This window comes from Nelumbo lutea, chromosome 2, assembly GCF_056320005.1.
Source record: "Nelumbo lutea isolate HS-2025 chromosome 2, American lotus-T2T, whole genome shotgun sequence".
NCBI classification, from domain to species: Eukaryota; Viridiplantae; Streptophyta; class Magnoliopsida; order Proteales; family Nelumbonaceae; genus Nelumbo; species Nelumbo lutea.
Window position 1 is genome coordinate 89,161,948 of NC_142685.1, and position 8,363 is coordinate 89,170,310.

The 8,363-nt window shown below is 37.5% G+C and overlaps 1 pseudogene across 1 annotated transcript; it reads left to right on the forward strand.

Annotated features, from left to right (window-relative positions):
- Window positions 1-1,885: 1,885 nt before the first annotated feature.
- Window positions 1,886-7,213, forward strand: LOC148871773 (putative WRKY transcription factor 9; annotated as a pseudogene). Its single transcript, XR_016107277.1, has 3 exons — window positions 1,886-1,921; window positions 6,003-6,117; window positions 6,243-7,213. The product of XR_016107277.1 is annotated as a putative WRKY transcription factor 9 (transcript).
- Window positions 7,214-8,363: the final 1,150 nt, after the last annotated feature.

Here is an 8,363-nt window from a genome sequence, read left to right on the forward strand (position 1 = left end):
TTCAAATCTCTTATCTGTTTCAAAGCTTACAAAAAATTTGAATTGTAGCATAACCTTTTTTCCTACTCATTGTGTCTTTCAGGACAGATTGACGAAGAGAACGGTTGGGAGCGGTCATGAGTGTGGATATCTCTACTACCTTGATGTAGACATCAGTTCGGCCTTGCAAACATCTGCTACTTGTAGTCAGTCCATTGTGGAGTCAATAGCTAGGTTACATCTGTGGCATGCTAGGCTAGGTCATTTACCTTTTTCATCATTGGAAGTGTTGTTTCCAGAATTATTCAAAGGTGTTTCAAGTCAAGAGTTAGTTTGTGAAGTCTGTCAACTATCAAAGCAATGTAGAACTGTTTATTCAACTTCGAGTAATGAAATTCGAGCTTCTTTTGACTTAGTCCACTCTGATGTTTGGGGCCCCTCTCCCATTATTTCTGTTGATGGCTTTCGATACTTTATCAGTTTTATTGATCACTATTCTCGATGCACATGGATCTACTTATTAAAAGCACGAGAAGAAGTGCTGCGGGTAACCATGATATTTTGCAAAATGATTGAAACACAATTTGGTATGAAGGTCAAACAATTCAGGTCTGGTAATGCTGTAGAATACTTTGAAAGGTCCTTGAATCTGTTTATGGAGGATGCTGGAATGATTCATCAGTCATCTTGTGCTAGTACCCCCCAACAGAATGGGGTTGCTGAGCGCAAGAATAGGCACCTATTGGAGACTGCTCGAGCCTTACTATTTCAGCACAAAGTTCCAAAAAACTATTGGTCTCAAGCAATCCTTACTGCATCATATTTGATAAATCGAATGCCATCCAAGGTATTGGGGATGAAAACTCCTTTCTCTGTTCTTTGCCCTCATCTTCCTGACTTTTCTCTTCCACCGAGAGTCTTTGGTTGTGTATGCTTTATACATGTCAAGGATCCGAAGAAGGCCAAATTGGATCCTAGGGCTACAAAGGGAATCTTTTCGGGGTACTCCCCTACCCAGAAGGGATACAAGTGTTATGATCTAGTCACGTCTCAATCCTATTTTCATTCTTCCCAGAATCCTCTTCAGGGGGAGACTAGTGGGATGGAAGAGGATTCTTCTATTCCCCCATTCTTTGTACCTCTCTCTACCTCAGGCCTTCCATCTTCTCCTCCTGATCCACCTAGTTGTGGTATCCCGGGAGAATCTAGTGAGGCTCCCATTGTACCGGCTACTACTAGTGATATTGCAAATATTACTGAAGACTCCAGCAGGCTGCAAGGAGATATCAGAATCACCTACAACAGAAGGAAGAAGGGTCCTCTAACTCATGACAACAACCAATTGGACTCGGATCAACCTGTCTCAAAAACTCAAGGTAATCCTATCAGTTCCTCTGACTTGGATCTTCCTATTGTCCTTCGTAAGTCTACTCGTTCTTGTACTATCAGACACCCCATTGTTGATTTTGTGTCTTACTCACATTTGTCTCCTCGTTATTGTTCTTTTGTGTTTGCTCTCTCTTCTGTGCATGTTCCTACCAGGTATTTTGAGGCAGTATCTGACCCAAAATGGAAAGAGGCTATGGACGAAGAAATGAAGGCCTTAATGAAAGCAAGGACTTGGGAATTAGTGGATCTACCAGAAGGGAAAGGCATTGTTGGATGCAAGTGGGTGTTCATTGTGAAGCATAGGGAGGACGAGTCCATTGAGAGGTACAAGGCTAGACTGGTAGCAAAAGGGTTTACTCAAAAAGAAGGGATTGAATACAAAGAAACCTTTGCTCCAGTGGCAAAACTCAACACAATCCGAGTTCTATTATCATTAGCTGCAAATTTCTCATGGGAGCTACGTCAGTTGGACGTGAAGAATGCTTTCTTGAATGGCGACCTGCATGAAGAGGTGTTCATGGATCCTCCACCAGGTTATGGTTTTGGCAAGAAGGTATGCAGACTGAGAAAAGCCCTATACGGCCTTAAGCAGTCCCCTCGAGCTTGGTTTCAGAAGCTATGTGGGGTCATGAAGAAAGGGGATTACACTCAAAGTGGGGCAGATCATACCCTATTCATAAGGAAGAGAAATGGCAAACTTACGGCACTTATTGTCTATGTGGATGATATGGTAATTAAAGGGGATGATCAAGAAGGGATTAAAAGACTAAAGGAGGTTTTGGTTACTGAATTTGAGATCAAAGACCTGGGCCAACTGAGATACTTTCTTGGGATTGAAGTTGCAAGGTCCAAAGAGGGCATCTATATATGTCAGCGGAAATACATCCTTGATCTTCTTCAAGAGACATGCATGATGGGGTGTAGGCCAGCAGATACTCCAATAGAACAGAATCATGGTCTACAGGAGTCAGTAGGAGAGGACTACCTTGATAAGGAAAGATATCAAAAGCTGGTGGGGAAGTTGATTTACCTGTCCCTCACTCGCCCTGACATTGCTTATGCTGTACATGTTGTCAGTCAGTTCATGCACACTCCTAAAATCCCTCACATGAAAGCTGTGGAAAGGATCCTCAGATATTTGAAGTCTTGCTCGGGGAAAGGGATTCTGTTCAGGAAAAACAGTAAAATTGAAGTTGAAGGATATACTGATGCAGATTGGGCTGGCTCTGTTGGGGACAGGAAGTCTACTTCTGGGTACTGCACCTTTGTTGGAAGAAATTTAGTTACATGGAGGAGTAAAAAACAGAATGTGGTTGCTAGATCTAGTGCAGAGGCCGAATACCGAGCTATGGCTCATGGTGTTGCTGAACTTTTATGGCTTAAGATCCTACTTGGTGAACTTGGTATAAAGATTGAGTGTCCTCTCAGGTTGTACTGTGACAACAAGGCTGCCATCAACATTGCAAATAACCCAGTGCAACATGATAGAACGAAACATATTGAGATAGACCGTGACTTTGTTAGAGAAAGAATTGTCTCAGGAAAACTCTGCATTCCTTATACTCCCTCTGAGATGCAGATTGCAGATGTTCTGACTAAAGGGCTAGCTACAGTGAAATTCGTGGACTTACTTGGCAAGCTAAACATGATTGACATCCATGCTTAGCTTGAGGGGGAGTGTTGGTTCGGATGTCTTAATTTGTATGTTTATCTTGGTTGGGTTTTAAGTCATTAGTTATTGGGCCTTGGTTACTGGGCCTAATCTTATTTAGTGTTTATTTTGACTAGGTGTCCCATCACTAATCAGGGGCATTCTTGTCTATTTATGTAACATTATGTAATATTCTTATATATAATAGATTAGGGCTGGCTGAGGACAATTCTGCCGCCCATCTCATATCTTCTTCTTCTTCTTCCTCTTCTTCTCTCATTCGACAGCCCTATTTCAGCAAACAGTGTACTTTATATGATGAGGCCAAGGTATGGCATCTTGCCTCCATTCACTATTGGAAAATCCATCTATAGAGGCAGCCAAAACTGCCTTTAAAAGCATAAGAAGTGCCTCTAAAACTAATTGGAGGCGGCCATGTGGTTGCCTCTAAAAGCCTTGCCGCAAAATGTTTTAGAGGCGCTTAGCTGCGAATCAAAGGTGGATTATATGACTGCCTCTAAATTGTGCTTTTAGAGGGACATATGATTGCCTTTATTTCACTGACGCTAAAAGTCCTATATAGAGGCAGTTAAAAGTGCCTTTGAAAGTTCAATTTAGAGGCATATTTAAATGCCTTTAAATGATTTTGCGGCGCTTTTATGTGCTTCTAAAAGAAATCTAAGAAAAGGGAAAATCTCAACTAAAATGTTTTAACGACGTTTTCGGCCGCCTCTAAATATATATGCTTTAATATTTAGAGGCACTTTTGGCCGCCTCTAAAGATGTTCCAATTTATAAAAAAAAAAATCTAATAAATTGTGAATATTGTTTCATAAAAATTCCAATTGATACACCTATATGAAAATATATTCTTTAATTAAAACATAAAACCTATATCAAAATATATACTTCATCCAACAAGATACACCTTATCCATAAATTTTGAATATTGTTTTGTAAATTTCAATTAAATTTTAACATATATACCTCATCCAACAACCTACAAATCAAATATAGAGTCCAAAAGAAATTCCTTTTAACATATAAAGAAAAAAAAGTATTCTTTATAGTCTTCGTCCAATTCGCTCTTCCTCTAAAACCTGTAAAGAAAAGCAACAAAAAGAAAAAAAAAACAAACTAAGTAAATAGGTATAATTTCTATAAATTAATAGCTTTTGACTATCTAATCACATATAGCAACAAATATGAAATAAAAATAATTGTGTAAGTCTGTAACATTACCAAAAACGAAGGCCATGCAATAGTAGCTCCAACAGATGTTCCAATTGTCCTATTAATGAAAATTGTTGGAAATCAGATAAAAATTATTTCTAAACATTATTGAACTAAAGGAAAATTCAAATGTGTGATAACAGGCCAGACCTTCCATTGTGATCGTTCAAGTATCGAAACAGCCATTCTTGATCTTAGACGCTCTCTACTCGACTTCAGGCTTCCAAAATGATGGGACTTGGATGAAAGTGACTGAGAGGGACGCCTTGCCAAGTGGTGACCGTCTCTATTTATAGACGTTTTCGAGGACACCATTTAAAAACTAAAGATTTCAAAGAGATTCTTGAAAGACTTGAAAGTCATTGTTAATATATTTTCTTGTAGTAGATTAATGATTAGTTGGTTAAAGATGACAATGGGTTTTGAACCAACATATCCATGAATCATATACTAACTTGGTTTATTATATGAAGTATAATCAATTCTATAAAAGATCACAGGAAAATGTTAAAAAGTATAAAGGCACCAATAATGACAGGTTTATAAAACAAAAACAATGATGTTAAATATACTGCTATATACATATCTAAAATTCCTGCCCATCATTCTACATAAGTAATCCTGTTTCTTTTAATTGCCTTTTAAAGATTTCAGGAATAACTGAACAAGCCAGAAAAGCATGCCCTCATCTCCTTATTGTTAGTAAATTCTAACAAGCCATGATTTTTGGGAAGTGGGATTAGCATTTCAAGATTTACAATAAAATCATGACTTTCAAGGTTTGGTGACCACTCAGTTTACCATGTATCTCTGCTGGAAAGTGTCCTGTGCTCTCTATTTAATCTGTGCCATCTGACCCAAATGATCCCCTTGAAGCTTCTGCATGGTTTCTGCATGAATGTCAATGGAAACCATGATACAAGAGACTGATCTCCGCTCTTCGTCTAGTACACCTATAGAAGCAATTCTTTACAGTCAAACGCCAGACATAACACAATAAAATGCACCTATGCTTGTACCCAACACGAGATCCATATCTAAAACAGTCTCAGTATAGAGTATAACACACATTTATTTACAGACATTTCAATATGGTTTTTCATCTTTACATTTAAAAGTACAAATAAATAAAAAGGACATGCACCAAGTAAACAACTCATATAAACTCAACATTTAGAAGAACTCCCACCCCCCAATTTCATTAATATATGATAGAAAAGTTCAACATTTTGTACTTAATTGTGTTGTATCCCAAAAGGAGAAAAATCACACATAATATTGCTGGTAACAATACATGACTCTTTGTCATTGATAGGAGTTCTCTCACACCACCATCAAGCAACTGAGAGCTTAGTTAATAAGGTGCCAAGGTTAAAAGTCAAAAATCAAATGAAAAGGTAATGAAGATTAAAATTCAGAATTCTTCCCCCACCCTCCACAAGCATACACAAACCAAGAAGTCTTTCCAAACCAAGAAATGATAGAAGAGCACACTCACTTTCAAACCGTTGAAGAATATCTTCACTAGAGTTCACCACATCATGCTCTTCTGCAGCCCTCACAGAACAGATCTCAGCATCATGTTGGTCATTACTTTCAGAGGCACTCCTGTCCCCCCCCCCAAAAAAAAAGAACCCAAAAGGAGTACGCAGAAATAATGATGGAAGTGGTAAGAAGAAATTGTTTGAAAAAGCACAGATCCTAAACTTATACCAAAGGCTGAGGAGATAAAATTTTAAATTTCATCTAGATTTATGATGGTTGCCAATGTAGAAAGTATGGGCAGAAAAATTGCAAAAAGAAATCCTTGTTCAAGGGCCTATTACCGTTGCATGGTAGCTCCAGGATGCCCAGTGAAGAAACAGGTACCTTGTGATCGATCCCTTCAACAATTTTATTTTTCCATATTTTGTATTCAAATGGTTTAGGCAATTCTATTCATACCCATGTATTGAACTCATCTGTTCCATATAGATACTGTTTTAATCAGGTCCAGAGATTCCTAGAAGATATGTCCATACTGATTACAACCTATGAAGGGACTCACAACCATCCATTGCCTTTGGGTGAAACCACAGGGGCATCTACAACATCTGGAGCAGCCAATTTCCTGTTACCATCTGGAAGTTCAGGTGCTGCAATTCCAGGTGGAATCTTCAATGATGCAAGAATTCCCATCCCATACCAAAATCCACATTTAACAAGCCCTTTACCCTACTCATCATCAACCATCAACAACATCAGAGGCTCCTATAACCACTCTAAATGAATTGTTCTTGACCTGACCAACAACCCACAAGAACAATTTCCCATTCCTAGTTCATCTCATTCACAAACAAAACTGACTTATCCTTGGAGGCCTAGCAACTCTATATACAATAACTCTGCTGGTAGAACTGTTAATAAAGTTGGCAAATTCCCAAGCCACCAACTTGCTAGCAGTCATTGAGGCATGGACGAGAAGCAGTGGAAGATGGAAGAAAAGTCATTAACTGAAAATGCCACTGCTATTGCTTCAGATCCAAAGTTTAGGGCTGCTGTTGCTGCTGCCATTACATCATTTATCAGCAAAGAGAACCCAAATTTCCAGCCTAAAGAGCCTACTCTGGTTCATAAGGATGCCAAGCATGGTGGCTCTAGTAGCAATAGATGGTGTTTTGAATCTCTTCCTTCTTGTAGTAAGCCACTTTGCCATTTGCGGTGAGGGAAATTTCAACCACATTCTGTTATAAGGTAATCTAAGGAGATATATATTTACATGGTGAATCATTTGACTTTAGATCTTCCCTAGAATTGCTCCTTCTACTAAATAAAATCCTTATTAGCAGATTCAAATATATATCTTTTCTATGGTATCCTTACTAGGAAGAGGGTTGATCATTCTCTTTTATTTTGGGAATTTCAATGTAACTGAAAACCTCCTATATATATCTGAATGTTGAAATTTAATTATGAACCACTAATTATTCAGTCTTATATGACTAGGTCCTGCCTGTTTGTCTTGTCAGTAGTGAATAGTGATGGGGCTACGTGTTTTGGTCAAACATGAGATGGGAAGCATGAAAGGGTATTTATTAGAAAAAAATTATGAAATAAATAACATGATATAGCAACTGGTTCTGAATGCAGCATCTGAATGGCATAGAATGGTTTAATTTCTTATCTCATAACAAAAACAGTTTAACTTAGCAGAAGATATTGTCAAATAAGGACGAGTTGGTGGAGTGATTGATACTAGTAGCAACACAAACATGCATGCAATGAGTTGGAGTGATGCAATTAATATTTTATAAATTGACATCCATAATATAATAAAAACTCTTAGAAACAAGCTTAGTTCAGTGGGTTATAACCAACAATTATCTCTAATACTTTCTAAATAATCATCTTAAAGAACTTTTATACATTATTAGTTTCTTTTATGGTTGAAAGGATTAATACGTTATCAGTTAGATATTAGAATAGGGAGCTTCTCTACATGGCATGTTTTTGAAGATAAATAAAAAATATTAAAAAAGAAAAAGGAGAGTGCAATTCAGAAGAGGTCATGGCTTGCCAGTGAGCTTCTCTACATGGCTTTATTTTTTTTTCATCATGGAAGATTAATTCTGTGGCTAGATCAGACATCTGGATTGAACATATGTTGATTTCTAAAGAGTGAGGTGGTGTTCAGTTCGTGGTTCTTAAAAAGGGTGTTATGGTTCAAAAACTATACGACCAGACAATATAAAAGACAACATTTTATATTTGTGCATATAATCTCACTACTAACTTTTGATCATATATTTGGTTGCTACTAAGCAAAAAAAAATGTATAATGGTGTCTAAGATACATCATATGACTGTCATGTTATGCACCAATGAACCTTGCTTTCTGGGTGAAAACATGATAAATTGTTGTACTCAGAAAAAAAAAGGGTTTTGTGAGTTCTTGAACCATGGTTTGTTGGTTCCAGAACCACCAACAATGTAGTTGAATGCATAAAATAGGATTTCCCATCCTAGCTAGAACCAGCTAAGACATGGAATCAACCATGAATGAAATACACTTTGAGTTATCTACATTCCTACCTTGTATATATATGGATTTTCTTAATTAATAATAGTAATC